This window comes from Clarias gariepinus, chromosome 3, assembly GCF_024256425.1.
Source record: "Clarias gariepinus isolate MV-2021 ecotype Netherlands chromosome 3, CGAR_prim_01v2, whole genome shotgun sequence".
Lineage (NCBI taxonomy): Eukaryota > Metazoa > Chordata > Actinopteri > Siluriformes > Clariidae > Clarias > Clarias gariepinus.
Window position 1 is genome coordinate 30,441,714 of NC_071102.1, and position 18,550 is coordinate 30,460,263.

Sequence of the window (18,550 nt, forward strand, 5' to 3'; positions counted from 1 at the left end):
AAACAGGGAAAGGAAAGTTTGATACCTTTATTTCTGAGAGTGTACTTCTAATTCTGAGCATTATCGCATATTTACAAAGTGAATACTTTACGCATTAAGCTCCTTTTCCATCGTTTTCTTTACAGAGTGTGGAAGTGTGGAAGGTTTGTACTGTATGTGTGAGATTGCAGTCCTCAGACATCGTGTCTGTCTAGTTCTTAGGTGATACAGGGTGGAAAAGGACATCAATAATCAGCTACTAGACTGAGCAATCAGATGGGATTCTGATCTTCTCCAGACTTCTTAGCCTTTGTGCATGCATTTTCCTAGTTTCAATTATCTACAAAAGAAAAACTCTAGGAATTCAGAAAAGCAGCTTATCTGATCTGTATTCCTATCTATCTGTTTTTTCACAGCGCACAAAGCGGAGTGACACTTTCTTTGTTACTGCCACTTTTACAGGAAAGGGTTCCAGCTGTGAGGATTCGTACCTGTAACATTTCAGCTGTTTTTTGCTCTTGAACACGAGGTAGCACAATCAGTAGAAAAGAAATCAAGTAGGCACATTTTTTTGAGTGTATGTTCCGTTTTTTCCCTTTTCCTTTTTTCTCTGGCAAGTCATCCTCTAAGAAATATAGTATTTTTTAATCACATTATATACTGTATTTCAGAAATCTTGTGTTGCGTTATATCAAAGGATCATTATATTTCCATTCTCCATATTAAATACTGTAACGAAATTTTTCCCAGTGTCCCACATTACCAGAATTCATCTTACACTTATAATAACTCAGACATTATTGATTGCCATTAACACAGAATGTAGACCTCAGCATGAACCGTACGATGCGAGCCCACGCTTGTGATTCATCTCTGCACACCGCTCAATGAGATCATCCCGGTGTGGTCAGAGCGCTGAATGGAAATCGCCGGCGTTGTTTCAGTGTTTATTTGCTCAGGAGCGCATCTTTAAGCCAGCAGGACTCGAGTTCCTGGCAGCAGGTGTGCTCTTAATTGTGGCCTTTTGTGATTAGATAACTGCAGAGGCTAAAATGGTGAGACGAATTTATAAACAGTTAGTCACACACCCCACTTACAAGCTGTTACTACTCAAAACACCACACCTTACTCAGAACCTCCACTTAGGACAGATGTGCAGGAAGCTAGTTTAAATTTAGAAATAAAAATAATAATATCATATTTTGCCTACAATTAAAACGGTCACAAAGTCTGTAAAAAACATCTTTATATTTTTGATGAATTTTCAAGACTATAAACACAATTACAATGCATTATTATGTAGGATACACAATACCATACAACACTGGCATCAACACCTTATATGGAATTATTAACTTCATCGTGTTATATTGCACTTTAATACAAATTATCTGTTAAATGTAATACAAATCTCATATAAAGTATTTTTTATTAGTGTTATGTATTAAAATACAATTCTATTTCTATTAAAAGATCTCGGCATGTATTATATGGCTTATACTTTTTTGTTATCAATGGAATAAAGTACAGGTAGTATGCTACAGTATAATGGATTATAAGTTGTGTTCCTATGTTATACCTGTGTTATAGCACATGTCTACAGTGTTTTCATAAGCAGAGATTATAATGCATTATAGTACCTGACCTTTTAAAGTCATAAACACATGCTTCACATGCTTCATGGGTAACACTTTCTATAAAGGCAATGTTATGTATACATTCCCATTACAAATGTAATTAAAAGTTCAGAATAATTATTCCACATTATTAAAAATGCATTTTACTGTACAGAGAATATAATGCTGTACGCATTGTTTATAACAAATTATCTTGAGAAACAGACTCATTAAGACCTGGTTTTTAACAATATGTATGCACAATATTTTGTATGTATTTATAATTCATTATATATTTGTCTTGAATTGGTCATAAATTCATGCATGTGATGTATGCATACCTCCATGTTTATACAGGATTTATAAATGTTTAGTTTTTTTTGCATTGATAGATCTGAAATTAACTAAATTATTATTATTTTTTTTACCTCTTACCTCAGTGGTTTTGCTGATTAGTTTTAAGATAATATGCTAAAATGTAATATATTGTGTATGGAAATTTCAGATTACCTGGTTTAAAAATATTACTTCTATACAATTTGAGCGGAAATGTAATTATGTGCAAAATAATGTACACCCATTATATAGTGAAACATAACAGCGTGTGCATGCAGTAAACTTATTCTGAGCCAGATATACAGTATATAGTAGGAAGACATAATAATATTAACTGTTATTAGTATAGCACTGGTCTTACGCCCAAGGACACTCTAAGAAGAAAGAAAAAACAGTGACATCAGCGAGTACAACTCCAATCCAAACCGAGTGGAGTGATCATTAAAGCTGAACCCGCTTCTTAGATTAATCTTATTGCTAAATGGGGATGTATCTCCATCTCTGGCTAAGCAGGATTTTCTCACAAGCTTTATATAGCCCTTCATCTACCTTCCCTTTGCTCTCTTTCCAAGTCTCTCGTACTGTCATAAACACTCTTTCCTCTTTCACCTTGCTTAATCCTCATTTCCTGTCCATTTTTCAGTTTCTCTCTCTTCCATTTGCCATTTTTCTCATGTTTTATCCTCCCTCTCCCCCTCTCTCTCTTTCTATCTTTCCATCTTTCCCTCACTCTCTCTCTTTCTCTCTCCCCTCAGCAGCCCTTGAATTGAATGCACAAATTACATCCCTCCACCTTTCACTCCCACTAAATCTTTCCTTTTTTCCACTTTGCTGAGCCTGAATATTTTATTCCTCCCATCAAATATGCATCCCATTAATTAAGTTAAATTACTCTTGACTGCCAAATATCCTCTGCCGATGACTGTCAACACAAAATGCATGGCTTTGAACTTCTAATGACATGGCCTCACTCGCAGCTGAGTTACAGCCTTCAGAAAAGCGTCCACGGGCAAACGATCAACCCCCTTACTCTCTGCCAAGCTGCAAATTAAGTGCCGGTTTCTTTTTCCTCTGGCTTTTTTAACAAGCTCACAATGGATGACATGCATGCTCTTGACAAGCAAGAACTTCCATTTTAATTATATACCTTTTCCTCATCTTTTAATTGCTGTTGTTAATCAGTCATTAACTTCTGCCGTCCCCCCTCCCGAGCACAAATCCTAAATCAACCCGCAGCACATCTCAGCTCCATAAATTCCATCGCTCCACTGCTTGTGCGCGCTCTAACGTGTAATTTCATTTATTTTTAAAACTGTCATTTTTCCAAACAGAGGTATTTGTTATTTGTTCTAAGGGGGGTTGACAGTAAGGGGATTTTAATCATAACTTGCATTAAATTATCCGTCTCCGGATCTGTCAGGGGGATAAATTCAAGACGACACTAAGACGCTGCTATTGAGTAATTGTGTTCTGCGCAACACTAATATTACCGCTGACTGATTCCAAACAATGGTGATTGAGCTATAGGGCTATTTGCTTTTCACCCTCCCTGGATAATTCCAACCTGTCCTAGAAGCCAAAGGATCTCCATACAAGTACAGATACAGCACTGACAATGGGCCTATTTGTCTCTCCTCCTCCCGAAAGGAAACAGATGTTCTGGAGAAGCTGACTAGGAGCAACATGAGCCAAAGCACTGCTTTGAACAAGCCCATGGCCTAGTGGGAGGGCTGCACTGATATGATATGACAGACAGGGATGGGGCCCGTTGACAACAAAAAGAAAAGGTCTCAGCCCGCACTGTCTCCATGATGGTTCTTTTTAGAGACTCGGAATAACCTAACACTCCACCCATGCACCACAAAAAGAATGAGTTAAAAGGGAAATCTTCAATTTCGCCCACTTTATGGGTGGATGAGCATCTCTGGATGACTAGGTGGGCATTTTTAGGACTGGGGGCCATTTGTGTCCCACTGATATTGCATTTATAGATATATATTTAAAGAAATTGTAAACATACAGTACATGTTAAACACAAGTAAAGCGACCTTTTACAACAACCTGTGTGTGGTAGAGATAGAGAGATTTGCACAACTTTGATTTTGTCCTTAAAATATATTCAGTAAAATCTATTGTGTTTGCATTAATATGTGAATCTGTTCAACAACTTTTTTAATTTTACAGCGCATCAGAATGTTATGAAGTACGTAGTGTTATTCTTTTTTGCCTTATTCACATTGAAATTGTAATATTATATATTGAAAAAAAATACAGCTTACATTTTCCAGCACTGCAGTTGTTTTAATCGTTTCCACAGTTTAAGTGATGTAATACATAATTTTGCATCAAGCAGTTAATTGATCCATCAACATCACTGCCAAACTAACTGAAAATCCTGAACACAGAGAGATACCCAGTTGAAACAGCATAATGTACACACGATTGAAATGCTCCGCTATACAGTACATACTACAACTAATTACAATTAATTGCAGCATGCTCCTTCAGCATAACCTATACTCTGCCAAACAAACTGTTCCATACTGCATCACTGTGTTCATTTTGTGCGCACAGTTTTTTCAGGCAGCCTATACCATGATATTTTTTCGAACGCACTTCAAACATGTAATTATAATCAGGCAGTTTGCTGACTTGCTGTGACAACAGTACTTTAGTCATGCTGATATGAAAGCGCTGTGTCGGCTAACTAAATATACACACCCAGTGACATTGTGGTGTGTGTGTGTGTGTGTGTGTGTGTGTGTGTGTGTGTGTGTGTGTGTGTGTGTGTGTAGGTGTGTGTGTGCATTTTGTTATGTTTCACAAATTGAACCTTTAATAGAGTATACGCACTTAACTAACTTTAAATGACAGTTATAAAGGTTCCACTGTCATTAAATAAATTAATATTTAAACTAATATTCCACTCTTTGGAGAATAGAATAGAATAGAATAGAATAGAATAGAATAGAATAGAATAGAATAGACTGTCTAATACTATGTAGTGCTAATTAAAATCAGCTGCTGGCTGGCTAAACTGGCTAAAGCTAGTGAATTCTCAAGTAAATTGTGAATTTCTGTGGCTAATTTCTGTAGATGATCTTCAGGAAGCACTCAAGAAGGCATGAGCGATTCACACCAGATTACTGTAGACGTCTTTTTTTACTCTACGGCGAGACGGATCCAGCAGGTTTTAAAAGACGGAGGACTTCATATTAAATATTGATTATTGCATAGGAATTTCATTGCATAAAATAACAATTTATACTTATGATCTTGATTGTAATTATTTATAACACATTGATTTAAATTTTTGTCACTAAACTTTAAGCCTCTACGATATGTCACACTTCCCATGATCCATACTTAATGAAAGGTTTGGCCAGCGTTAGTAACAGTAGTGAACACTTTGCGGTGCTGGTCTCTGATGTAATGTGGAACCAATGTTTGGTTCTACGTTCCCATGCTAAATACATTCTAGTAATCACTTTCCCTCCAGTCTTCTATAAATAACCTGAAATATACCTTACAAAGATTTAAGAGTGTAAATCAAGGACTTGATACGATAAAGCAAAAAAAAAAAAAAGGTACTGTAATTTGTATGAGTTTTTAACTACATTATTAACAGATAAATGCACTTTAGAAAAAAAAAAGCAAACGAGCATGAGCAGTGTTGTGAAACAGAAGTGTGTTGTCTAGACAAAATATAACCTCATCTGTTTTGTTAAATGAATTATGCAAAGCGGGATCCCAGCTTCTCGTTGGTTAAAAGTAAATATTTAATATTCATCCTTGCACTCTGAAATTATAGAACACTTGTCTGTGAAAATTGCCCATTTTGGCCAATTTGGTGTGTGCCCCTGAAGACTTTGATTTGGATGTATTGAGCTTTTAAGTCCACGGTGCTTTGTAAGACTCTACTTGTTGTACTCTAACCACAAATAAATGGCTTTCACAATTAGAGGTTTAAATAATGTAGTGGCTCATGCTCGGTCTTATGCAGGATTCGAAAGAGCTTTCTAATGCACATAATGATTAAGTGTAATTCAAATACCAACTGTGTTGTTCAAAATCTGACAGGCAATAATTTGCTCTATTATATTGTGCCATTTAATTGCCCACTACCGACATCCTTTGACATGTCATGAGGCAATGATTTACAATTACTCTAGCAGTGAAGCTCAGCAAATGACAATATAATCATCTACATATCCCCTCTCATCTGCCGTAGCTAGTAAGGCAAGTAAAAATAGTTAGCGTTGTAGTTTTAACAGGATTCTATTCGAGGATTATAAAAAATTGCAGCAGAGGATGAGGTTTAACAATAGAGTCCGCTTAAGAAGGCTGCTGTGGGATGAGAAGGGAATCACTGTGATTTTGACTCACTGTCAGGGAAAACACACACACAATAGCTGATGGTGAAATATTACTGATGTCAGACTTTAATCTTAATGGGGGGAAAAGCAAAGTGAATAATCTAAAAACAGACTTGAGTCATGCATCCTTGGACATTAAAAGCATGCACTTTCTCAAACTTGATCTAACTTTATCGCATCAACGAGAAATAAGCGCAGTAGCTGAACTCAAAATGCCCAGCAGATCCATGCAGTATTTATCGTCTGCACGCAGAAGTCAGAAAAAAATGACCGATAAAAAAGAAAGCCATCAACTACATCCAGCAGAGGCAAAGGAGGGGGGAAAAAACACTGAATAAAGTTAAAGTATCCTGCCCTAATTTGAGCTGGGAAAGCTAGAAAACAAGTTTGTTCCATATTAAACCAATGTTTCACAGCGTTTAAGGAGCTCATGCATAATTTAGTGGGTACAAAAACGAGCACAACATGGTGGGGGGGTTGGTGGGGGTCCTTAGAGGGAAGCCAAGGCTGCTGAGTGCACTGCCTGCTTTAAAATGATGGAGGAGAAGAGGGGATTCTCATTAAGTGGCTTCACTCCACCCCAAGCAGCAGACACCAGAGAGAAAGCGCCCACAAAATCACCGCCTCATGTTTCCCCATTAAATATGAAGAATTGCGCAATATGTGCAGAGAGGCAGTTTGCCGGGGTCAGCCGTCGCACCGTTTCTGCTGTATCTGCAGGTCATGTTATGATGACCGACTTTACCCGCGTTCAATCAAAGGGCCCTCTGTTTTAGGAGACAGAGCGGGGAAATTATAACAACACAAGGCAGGGGGACTTTTAATGAGGAAAAATTAGGTTTAGGGAGGAAGCGTTGCGCTCAAGGAAGCCAAGCGGCTTCGTTTGCATGGCGGGTGAAGTTGTCAAATGTGGCAGCAGTGCAAAGTCTTCGTACGTAGTTCACCTCGTGACGTTGAGTTGGAGTCGCAAATAAGCACCTAACAACAGTCAGGTAGAAACCAGTACTAAGAAATAGAAAAAAGAAAAAAGAAAAAAAACAAGACATGCTGTTATGGAAAAATAATCCATGATGTGATGCACCAAAGCAAAAAGCTAGTTGGTGAAGGTGACTGTTTCCTGAAAATGGCACATTTTATTCTTCATAAACCACTAAAATGGATGAAGGATTACATTTTGAATTAATTAAAGAACATATCATACTGTTTTCCATTTCTAGTTACATTTAATGCTGTAGAATAATAATCTTTCTCTCTTTGGTTTTAAAGCAAGTTAATGAACAATAAAATGGAGCTTGTATTGTTACAAAGGAAGCATGAAGCCTGCAAGCCTGTGGAGACTTTTGCCATGGTAGAAAACTAGTGATAACAACTCTTTCCAAATTCTGAATACTGCACCATATTAGTGCAGTATAATTTTTTTACTCATTTTTTTGCATATTTCCAAAAACCTCCCTGCCAGATCCTCTGTTCAATCGTTTCGATCAAGAATTCACCCAGACTGTTGTATAAAAGCTCACAACAAGCTAACACTGACACTATGCTAATGTTCAGAGCCATAAACCCATCAACCAGCACTCAACATGGCTTTCCTTTGATCTCAGTCGTCTCCAAATTCACTGCCTCCTGTCTGACCCCTGTAAAAACGTTGACCTTCAGCCTCATCGTCCATTACGTGCAGGCCTTCTGGGTGTAGGCTTTCAAACAGCAGGAGTTAACCCAGTCATTAAGGAGATGTAGATGGGTGTCAGTGTTCATGCCGCATTCCCTGTCTATGAGCAATGGCAGGAAGATGGTCAGTCTAACTGGTTCCTGACTGTCATTTGCATTTAATAATCAAATGTCACAGAGTTGAATGGTCTCAAGTAGTGGATGTGGTACTGCAGAAAAAAAGTTTTACTACAATTATTCATTCGTTTTGAGCTAGACCTATCCAAATGTGCAACGTCTGGAGTTTTGTGAAGGTTAAACACTTATTAATAGCATCAGTAAAAAAAAAGCAGAGTTAAAATCAAACACAGGAATCATTTTTCTTTCCACCTCTGTTTGCAAAACTATTCAACTTATAATATTAACACATCAGTAAAGAGCACAAATACAACAAAATGGTGCATCAAGCAGTTTAATTCAGCCATCGACTAATTGGAAGTGGACATCACAGACAGTCACCCTCTCTCTCTCTCTCTTTCTCTCTCTCTCTCTCTCTGCTTCCCCAGACAGTGAGAGTAGTGCAGCTCTAAAAGGTCAAAATGGCCGACATTAATCAGATCGCCAGATCCGCAGCCCTCCCCTTCATCATTAGTGCACTAATCATGGAGGGTTTGGTTGTGAAGAGGTTTATTCCTAATTATTGTCATTAATAAATCAGACGTGTCAGGCCTGTCGGGATGAAAGAGAGGGCGTCTCGGCCCGCCATCCATCAGAGTGCCCGAAAGCAGCGACTTCAGCCATTAACAGGCCTCAGAGACACACCCAGCCAAGGCCTTGACAGGTCCCCCAGACACGTACACACAAACACACAACCACACATGCTGTGACTTTATCAACAAAGAGAAGACATCAGAGAGAGAACAGGATGAATAAAAAACAAGAGGAAAGTGAAGGTGGTTAAGTGATTGGCGATTTGACAGTCATAGGGGTGGTGGGTGAGGGGGGTGAGGTGGACCACCCAATTTTAAACCCTACATAGTGTAGTTTAGACTCTTTGTAGAACCCTACAGTAACACAGAGGCTTTTCATTTTAGGAATCATTTCAAGTGATTAATCATGTTTAAAAATCTAGTGTCTGGATCTGATGATGCTTGAGGAAGGCCTCTCTATGCTTATGTACATGGTCAGATGTCCACGTTTTAGTCAACTGAATTAACCGACATGTGATGGAAGGGCAATTCAGATCAACCACAAGTACAACAGTAGACTACAAACTTCTTTTCAAACTTGTACTTCTAGTATTTCTCCTTAAGAACCCTTAAATATTCAAGAAACCCCTTAAAGGTGTGTTAGCAAGTCTCTACAGATGCTTCAGTGCACATTGCACAAATTGCACCTTCTCCTAGAGCAATGAACACCATCCTTGCAAAAAAAAAAAAAAAAAAAAAAAGTCATCCTGGAAGAGGCTACATGTCATCAGGGAAAAGTGATCAGTCAAATGTGTGTCCTCATACAGTATTGTATTCATTTTAACACTTTCTTTAGAAAGAATGAAAGAGAAAGAGTGCGTGTGGTTTGTTCAGTGTCACAAAGGAAACGCATCAAATCCTAATGTGCTAATGAGCGCTGAGCTGATGAGTGGGGTCATTTAAAAGCCCAAACACACACACACACACACAAACACACAGACACACACATACACAGAGCTCAGTCAGCATTCCAAATCTGAGGCTGGTGAGCGTCTGTGCATGTGTTTCCCTTGCCACGGGGAGTGAGAGATGGAGAGAGATGTGACATCTCACTGCTATCACATCTCATCAAATTAAGGGAGTCCATTCCACTTAAATGAGTTCTGTGAATCTGAAATTGACCATTAATGCAGTGTCATGTTAAATTAATACTGTCATCCAAATTGCTGGTATGAATCTTTCACATTTGAAACGAGAGTGAGAATGACTTATTCATTCCCTACTCTCTCCTCTGATGTCATCCCCATTAAACACAACCAAGCGAGCTGTCTCCATCTAATTGTATTAAAGCATTAAAGAGGAACTCCACTCCAAAAAATGATGAAAAAAATAACAAATCAGATCACCCAGCGTGATTATGTGAGATGTAGTTGGAGATCAGTGAGATGTCAGAAGGTTTAGTGAAAATTAGGACGTTGTCATGTTATAATACTGTGTGTGAATGAGAAGGTTGAAGCGTGAAGGATCACTAATTCGAACAGATACTGTACATCAGAATGGATGAATGTTATTCAGGCATGTCCACATGTTTTCAATTATTTGGAGTGAAGCCCATAAGATTGAATTCATTTTAAGATTTGGGGATTTTTATGTTGACGTGTGGCCATCTTCATAAAGAATTGATACAGCAGTGACAAATCTGCAGTCGTTTCCTTTTACATTTCCTTTTCTTTTTTTTTTTTAGGGAGAATAGCTGATCACTTAGTCTTAGAAGCACTTTATCTTTGATTAATCTGTGAGTGTGTGCTGCTAATTAAACTCATCTGGAAGAAAGCCAGGCCCTGTAAAATCCAGAGGTCAACTGGCTTTCTGTAGGTGAATCTTATGGAATATTATCAGCTGTTTTCATAGCTGTTGTTTTTTTATACACAGTTATCACTATAAATTTATCTAAACTATCAAATTAGCTATGATTTAGAACAAAATGAGCTAGTTCTCGTGCAGGCCTTTGCGCTGAAATAAGTTTTAATGTAATTTTGAAGTTACAACAGGGGGTAAAATGTTGATATCCTTTAGATGTGAATTTTTTTTATTAAAAAAAAAAAAAAACCCTGTAGTGCGTTTGTGTGTGACATGCCATTATAGTTAGGATAGTAAGGACTAAATGCAGTTCTTCTAGTGTTTATTGCCTGCAGAACATGAAACATACTGTAGGAACTGACAAGAACAAGGTCACGTCTCTTAAACCTGTTCAGTTCTGAGCTTAAGAAAACAAAAGAAAAGAAAAGTAAAGTGTGAAAACCCAGACATGTAAGGTAATATGTAAAAGCACTTGTGATTTATGATGATCATTATTTTAATGATTCAATAATTAGATATGGGATCTAAAAAAAATATATTACAAAATATATATTATGTGATTTCTTTTGTTTGTTTGTTTATTGTTCTTTTTTCATAATATAATATAAACCTAGTTTTTGGGAAGAAGAGTCATATTTTAAAAATCTTAAGATAAAATATTAACACAGGGTTTATTGTCTTTCATTCTTCTTCATATTATTTGTGGCAAATCACAGTAACTGAAAGAATTTCAGTAAGGTTTTACTGCAATGAACAAGTATTTGTCTCCATCTAGTGGCCAAAGTCATAAACACCCTAAACACAATAAAACTGTGTATAATGTTGTTAAATCAAGCTACTTTTAAGCATGTGTTGTCCGTTACTAATATGTATTATTTACTCATCTTTAATATACACACGCACTGTACATACACACAGTACCAGTCAAAAGTTTGGACACACCATAGTCTTTCCTGATTTTTATTTCTTTCAATGCTTAAAGGTATCCAAAATTTGCAAAAAAAAAAAAAAAAAATCTTCTTTGAACAGTAGATATTAGATATTAGATACACATATAAGATGTGTTTGCTCAGTAAAGCCTTTATAACGGCTCTAATCTGAGGTGCTGAGGCTGGTGACTCTAACTGAACTTCTCCACTGAAGCAGAGGTAAGTTTTGGTCTTGCTTCCCTGGGATGGTCTTCATGAGAGCCGGTTTCATCAAATTTACTGCATGCAAAATTGCATGTGAAACATAAATCACATGTCTTACATGAGAAAATGAAAACACGTGACTGTGGAAAAAAAAAATACAAGCACCACATACAAGAAATTACCACCTAAAATAAACAGCCTTTAAACTTCTAAACAAGCGTAACATGCAAAGTGTGCAAAACATCACAGGTGTTCATTGATTTGATGTCTCTGTAAGGGCTGGGGTATAAAATTCACCTCCTGGTCTGTGTTTATTCTGGAAAACAGGTCAAACCCAACACAGACTAGGAGTTTTATATTGTCTCTTTTATCAGTCAAATCTAATCTGGCTTAAAGCTCAAAGCAAAACATGATAAACACAGGCCAACTTTCAGACCCTCCACTGCCACAGGCAATGATGTCTAACAAATCCCATGTGCACTTCATCATGCTAAATTTGTAAAAAAAAGAAAAAAGGAGGGGGAAAACGTTCCTATTCTATAGAGACGTAAGAAATCTTAAGGGCAGAGACAGACTGTCTGCTCTTATTTACACAGCGGCCGTCACTGAAAGTTAGCGCTACCAGACAAGTTTGTCCGTTCTGATATGTCCAGCTAGCTGGCCGACGCTCACGCTGTTCCCCAGGCAATGAGAAAGGAATTATGGGATAGATATGACCAACTACATGAAAAGGACAGACCTACCGGTGAGCTGTCGGTCCACCTGTCAGTACCACGCACCTCACCAGAACACACTTATTTGCCAAGTCAGGACATTATTTCATTTGTTAATTTATTCATTTACATCAAAGCTTAAACATCACCACATAATGTGAACATCACCATACATGTGACTTCTACAAGTGTATACACACATATCAGTTTTTGTATTATTATTTTTATTAATATTATGATTATTAAAATAAAAAATTTTATGTTTTAAATTAAACTGTCCATGTGCGATTGTCACATAAATTGTGTATTTTCATACAGTTTTTACAGTTTACAGTTTTACAGTTTTACAGTTACAGTTTACAGTCCACGTCAAAGCCTTTTGGCCAGATCGAATCCTGCCTCATCGATGTATACAGTATGAATTCATGAGGGGCCTGGTTGGCCTCCAATTCCATAACTCTCTGAAACAAAGTTTATGTAAGTCATGTTATTACTGTATACCATACTGTACTGTAACCTAGTATTGTGTAGGTTACCTACTTGCAAAGTGCAAAGCTTATAGAACTGGACATTGAATTGAATATACACTATACCTGGACATATTGTCGTCGTAGCTCCTTGACCCTCTCACTGTTCCTCTCAAAGGGAACAGTGTAGAGCTGCTTCATCCGCACTCTGTGTTTGGACAATGTCCGCGTAATGGTTGTGAGGCTGATTCTATCGATATTGTCAAATATCTCATGGTCCGCCACAATTCTAGTTTGAATTTCACGCAGTTTTATTGCATTATTTGCAGCAACCATTTCTACAATGGCAAGCTCTTGATCATTACTGAGGAGCTTTCCTCTTCCCCCAGAGGGTGGAAGACGTTGCATTCTTTAGAAAAACAAAAAATTCAACATATGCATTACTGTATGACCATATTGACATGTCAAGTGAGAATAGAAACAATCCATGTAAAATGCAATACTTACCTGTTGGTTTGTTGAAAGATGCGTATAATGGAGGCAACCGTTGACCGCCTCAAATTGGGCTGCACTCTTTCACCAGCCTCTCTTAGTGAAAGACCATGGTTGATTACATGGTCAATGATAGTGGCACGAATTTCATCACTGACTACTGTTCTTGCAGCCCTTGGAATGCCACCACCACGCATTCCTCGCACTTACACCTCTACCTTGCCCTCTCCTTGGGCCTGCTCTTCTCCCTGGGCCCCTTGCTCTTACTCTTCCTCGACCAGACATTACAGTGTTTGTCTTTTTTTTGTTTCCAAAAACATCACTCCTCAAAGTCTTGCCTTATAAACCCCACTGAGTCTAAGCCAGAATGGAATAAACTGTGGTTGGCCCAATTTACCCAACATAAATCAGCTGTGTGTCAATTATTCAATTGTTTGTTTATTATCAGCTGAGATATATTTTTGATATTGATATTGTTTTTGAACTGATATCATTGCAGAAGCAGAGGTTTTTATACTGTATCTAAGGTTTGGAATATTGTTTTTGCTATTGTGGGATGTTGTGTGTTAACATTCGTAAATACTACAAAAACAGTCCATAATTTTGTTGGGAGGTATAGCTTGTCTATTAAGAAAATGTAAGCATTGTAGAAATGTGTTCACTGACTGCATATTGGGTGAAAACGACATGAAATGTGTGAATGGTATGGCCACAAAAGACCGATGCTGTGCTAATTGTGTTTAGAGTTTTGAAAATGTGACAACTGTTTGGACAAACGCTTGTTAGCGACTGAAAAAAACTGTAATTGCATGCATTTTTAGTGTTTTAACATTTTATTTTTTCAATATATTTTTATGTATTGCTTTTTTTGTTTTATTCATATTTGTGATTATTTTATGATAATTTTGTCTTTTCAGGTGCTAATTTTTGAGAGAATTTAGACAGCATGTTTTTTTCCACATCTAATTTTTTTATATACTAAATGTACGCAAATTACATACATATTATTTTTCTTTTTATTCTTTAAATTAATTTCACATACATTTAATTTATTTTCAAGTATTAATTTAAACATCTGATATTTACATACAAATTCAATGTTTGTGTTTTAATATTTTTCAAGAATTGCACTTACATATTTTTTCACATATAAAATAGAGCCGAAGCATGATGACATCATTTCTATGTTGGATTATTATCATTTTGAAAGCGTTTATTTTTATGTTAATTGTTTACATGTATTGAATGTGTTTTTAGTTTCTCATGTCAGATTGGAATAATTTTTTTCAATGCTCTTTTTGTGCCTTTCTTTTTTCAGTTATGTTTTGAAAAACTATCTATAATGTTTTGACAATCTATTAAAGTATTATCTAAAACTTGCTTTTAAATTTTTCCATATATGCTACAACATTATTTTATGACATGGTTAAGATTTGATCGCGTTATTTAGACATTGTGTAATTACTTGAAATTATGTCGGATTTCAGGTTATGACATAGTGAAGTGTATTTAGATCACATCCTGTATAAAGCACTGTGACAAGAGAATTCTTTAAAAGAAGGCTGAGAACAAGTGATAGATGTAAATGTTCAGTGTTGTATACATTAGTTGCTTTTCAGCCACACAGAACATACAGACATGAACATGCACGACTGCTCACGACTGCTGCTGGTCTAATTCTCGTTCTCAGGGCTTCTTTCTACCATCTTACCCATTGGCTTCATTTAAACACTCGTCTGCTGCCACAAACAGGTTGCTCACATAAATCATGTTTAAAAAGCATGACCTGAATTTAAACATGAAATCCTCTTGTATATTTTTAACAGATGGAACATTAAAAACTATTTTAGTGTTGAGGGTTTGGACATTACTGATTGCAGCAGTCTTGAATATTGCAGACTAGGCTTATTTCTAGCTTTGCCTAGCTTTTTATTCTACGCATGAAAAGCAAACGGTCTCAAAGTTGAAACAATAAGCAAATCCTGGTTAAGGTTTTTTATAAATGACATATTGTAAAGTTAGAAAAAACTAAATTCTTTAAACACTTATAAACTGTCAATAGGAATTCAATGAAACAAAACAGCATAGGGTTTATAGGTAAGCTAATTAAAACCAGGGTGGCCTAATGAAAGCATAATTACTGTTACAGTGTTGCCTGCATTTTACATTTGTAAAATAATTTTTTTTTGTATTTAGGGTCACGGAGGCCTGGAGTCTATCCCGGGAGGCTTAGGCCACAAGGCGGGGTACACCCTGGACCAGGTGCCAATCCATCGCAGGGCACACACACATACACACACACATACACTCATTCACACACTATGGGCAATTATGGAGAAGCCAACTAGCTTAATCTGTATGTCTTTGGACTGTGGGAGAAAACCAGAGTACCCGGAGGAAACCCACCAAGCACGGGGAGAACATGCAAACTCCATGCACACAGAGACGGGAAGCGAGTCTGGCCGGGAATCTTACCCAGAACCAGGAGGTGCAAAGCGACAGTGCTAACCACTACACCACCGTGCCGCCCTTTTAAAACCCAGACAATCAAAAATTATTATTAATCAACATGAGAAATAAAACCTCATGTTCTACTTGGTTCCCTAAAAGTGAAAAAGGAAAAATGGCATGAATGTGACCTGACAGCTATATTTCTATTTTACTGATACAGGTTTTGTACACGAGTGAATGTTGAGTTTGTTACCTGTTGACTTTCACATTTAGGGAGAGTGCACATCATCCACTGAGCCGACCTGCAGCACCATGACATTGCATGCTGTAGCCTCTTCTAAGGTCAGAGGCTCAAGGATACTTACTCATGGGTTAGATAGGGTTCAACGGCAAACACTACAATAAAATAAAGAAGGATAGAGACATCCTGGACGTCTCAAAAGCATTAAATACAACTTCATGTGATATGACAAAACCTTGATGAACTTGAGCCTGTTTGGATCAATTCCAAAATCAAAGCATATTATCTACCGGTTACAGTAATAATGCCAAAGAAAAGCAACGAACTTTCGATTATCGTTTCTTAAGAAATCATGTCCACAGGAATCCCAGCCAAAGAGATGATTAGACGGTTGAACAGACGGGTAAACTGAAAACATTCTGCTTCCACCACCTTGAGCTGATGTGTGCATATAGAACAGCATGCAAAAACAAAGTGCAATCGTGATATTAGATTAGATTTCACTTTCTTGTTATTGTACAAAGAAAAAGTATGATGCCAGTGAAATGCAGTAAGCATCTAACCACAAGTGCATAAGTGGCATATTTACCATAATTAACAAAGCGGTCTGGATGTCATATACAGGAGGTACAGTAGGTTTTTGGCAAATATGTAGCGCTTCTCAATGAATTTAAATATTGTGAAAGAATTGTGTGTACACAAAAACATAAAAACATTTATAATCAGATCATAGCAAGTCTTACTTAGTATTAGGCAAATACAACCTCAGATGAACAACATATAACTTTTTTAAATGTGTCGTCATTTATTTAACAAAATAAAAGCAAAAAGAAAACCTTATGTAGGCAATACTAAGTATAGTACACCCATAAGTCTATGGCTATAGATCCACCATTCGCAGTAATAACTTGAAGTAATCATTTCCTGTATGACTATCGGTCATCACAACATTGTCATAATATTGCAGAGGAATTTCTTCAGTTCATTGAAGTTTTGGGGCATTCGCTTATGAACAGCTCTGCTATGGTCATGTCGCAGCATTTTAGTTGAGGTCTGGACTTATTTTTCAGTTATTTTGATGCAAATTTACTGCTGTGCTTCAGATCATTGTCCTGTTGCATGACCCAATTTCGACCAAGCTTGAGCAGTCAGATAGTCTCGCATTTGCCTCTAGATTCCTTTGGTCATAGTCAATTCCATGATAAGGCCAACTCCACTGGAGCCTCGTTCATTATTGCTTGCAACTATATATATTTTTTTTCCACCCTTTAGGGCTTTTTGGGGTCTTGGCAGACAGGTTGGTTGGCAGACAGGTTGGAGTCTGATGTCATTAGGATGCCTGAGAGTCTGGGCCCCCGGCGTGGCACAGGGCCCTCAGATGAGATTTATTTATGCGTAGCTCATACACACTTGCATGTATGGACGCAAAACCCGGTAAACATTTAAAGCTCATTGAGCTGAACACTCTTCCTGAGAACTTTATACGATCGCCACCAAACCGGGCCTATGTGATCTAAAGACACTAAGGATGGAAAACTGTAGAGGGATTTTTGATATCTCAAACGGGTCAGCTGTGACAATGCCTTAAAATTATGCCATGAAAAACATGACCTAAAATCTGACATGAAATGCTCTTGTGTATTTTTAACAAATAGCACATTAAAAACTATTTTAGTGGTGAGGGTTTGTTATGCAATATAATCATAAGGTCATAGTGAATTAGACATTAGTGATTGCAGCGGTCTTGATTATTGCAGACTAGGCTAATGCTTATCTCTAGCTTTGCTTAGCCTTTTATTCTATGCATGGAAAGCCAACCCGGTCTCAAAGTTGAAACAATAAGCTAATTCTGGTTTTTACAAATGAAATATTGTAAATGTAGAAAAAAAAAAAAATCTTTGAACAAGTACACTTAAAAGGTCAATAAGAATGCAATGAAACAACAGCAGAAGATTTCATAGGTAAGCTAAATAAGAGCAGGGTGGCCTAAGGAAAGCACAGTTACTGTTACAGTGTTGCCACAGCATTTGTAAAGTCAAATGTGATGCTTTTTGATATCTTTGGGTCAGATAGGGTTCAACGCCAAACACTACAATAAAATAAAGAAGGATAAAGACATTCTGGATGTCTCAAAATCAATAAATACAACTTAATATGACAAAACCTTGCTGTAAACGTGAGTCTGTTTGGATTCCAAAAACTATAATCCATAATTACAGTTATATCTCCAAAGGAAAGCAACAAACTTTCAATTATCTTTTCTTAAGAAATCATGTCCACAGGAATCCCAGCCAGAAAGATAAATGGACGGCTGAACATACGGGTAAATTGAAAACATTCTGCTTCCACCACCTTTTGTGAGCTGCTATGTGCATATAGAACAGCATACAAAAACAAGGTGCAATCGTGATGTTAGATTAGATTTCACTTTCTTGTTAGTGCACGAAGGAAAAGTATGTCACTTCTAAACCAGACAAAATCAGAAGCATCTTACAGTATATGGACTAACAGGAAAAAGAACTGGACCACTGCTCAGTCCTCCAAAGTCCG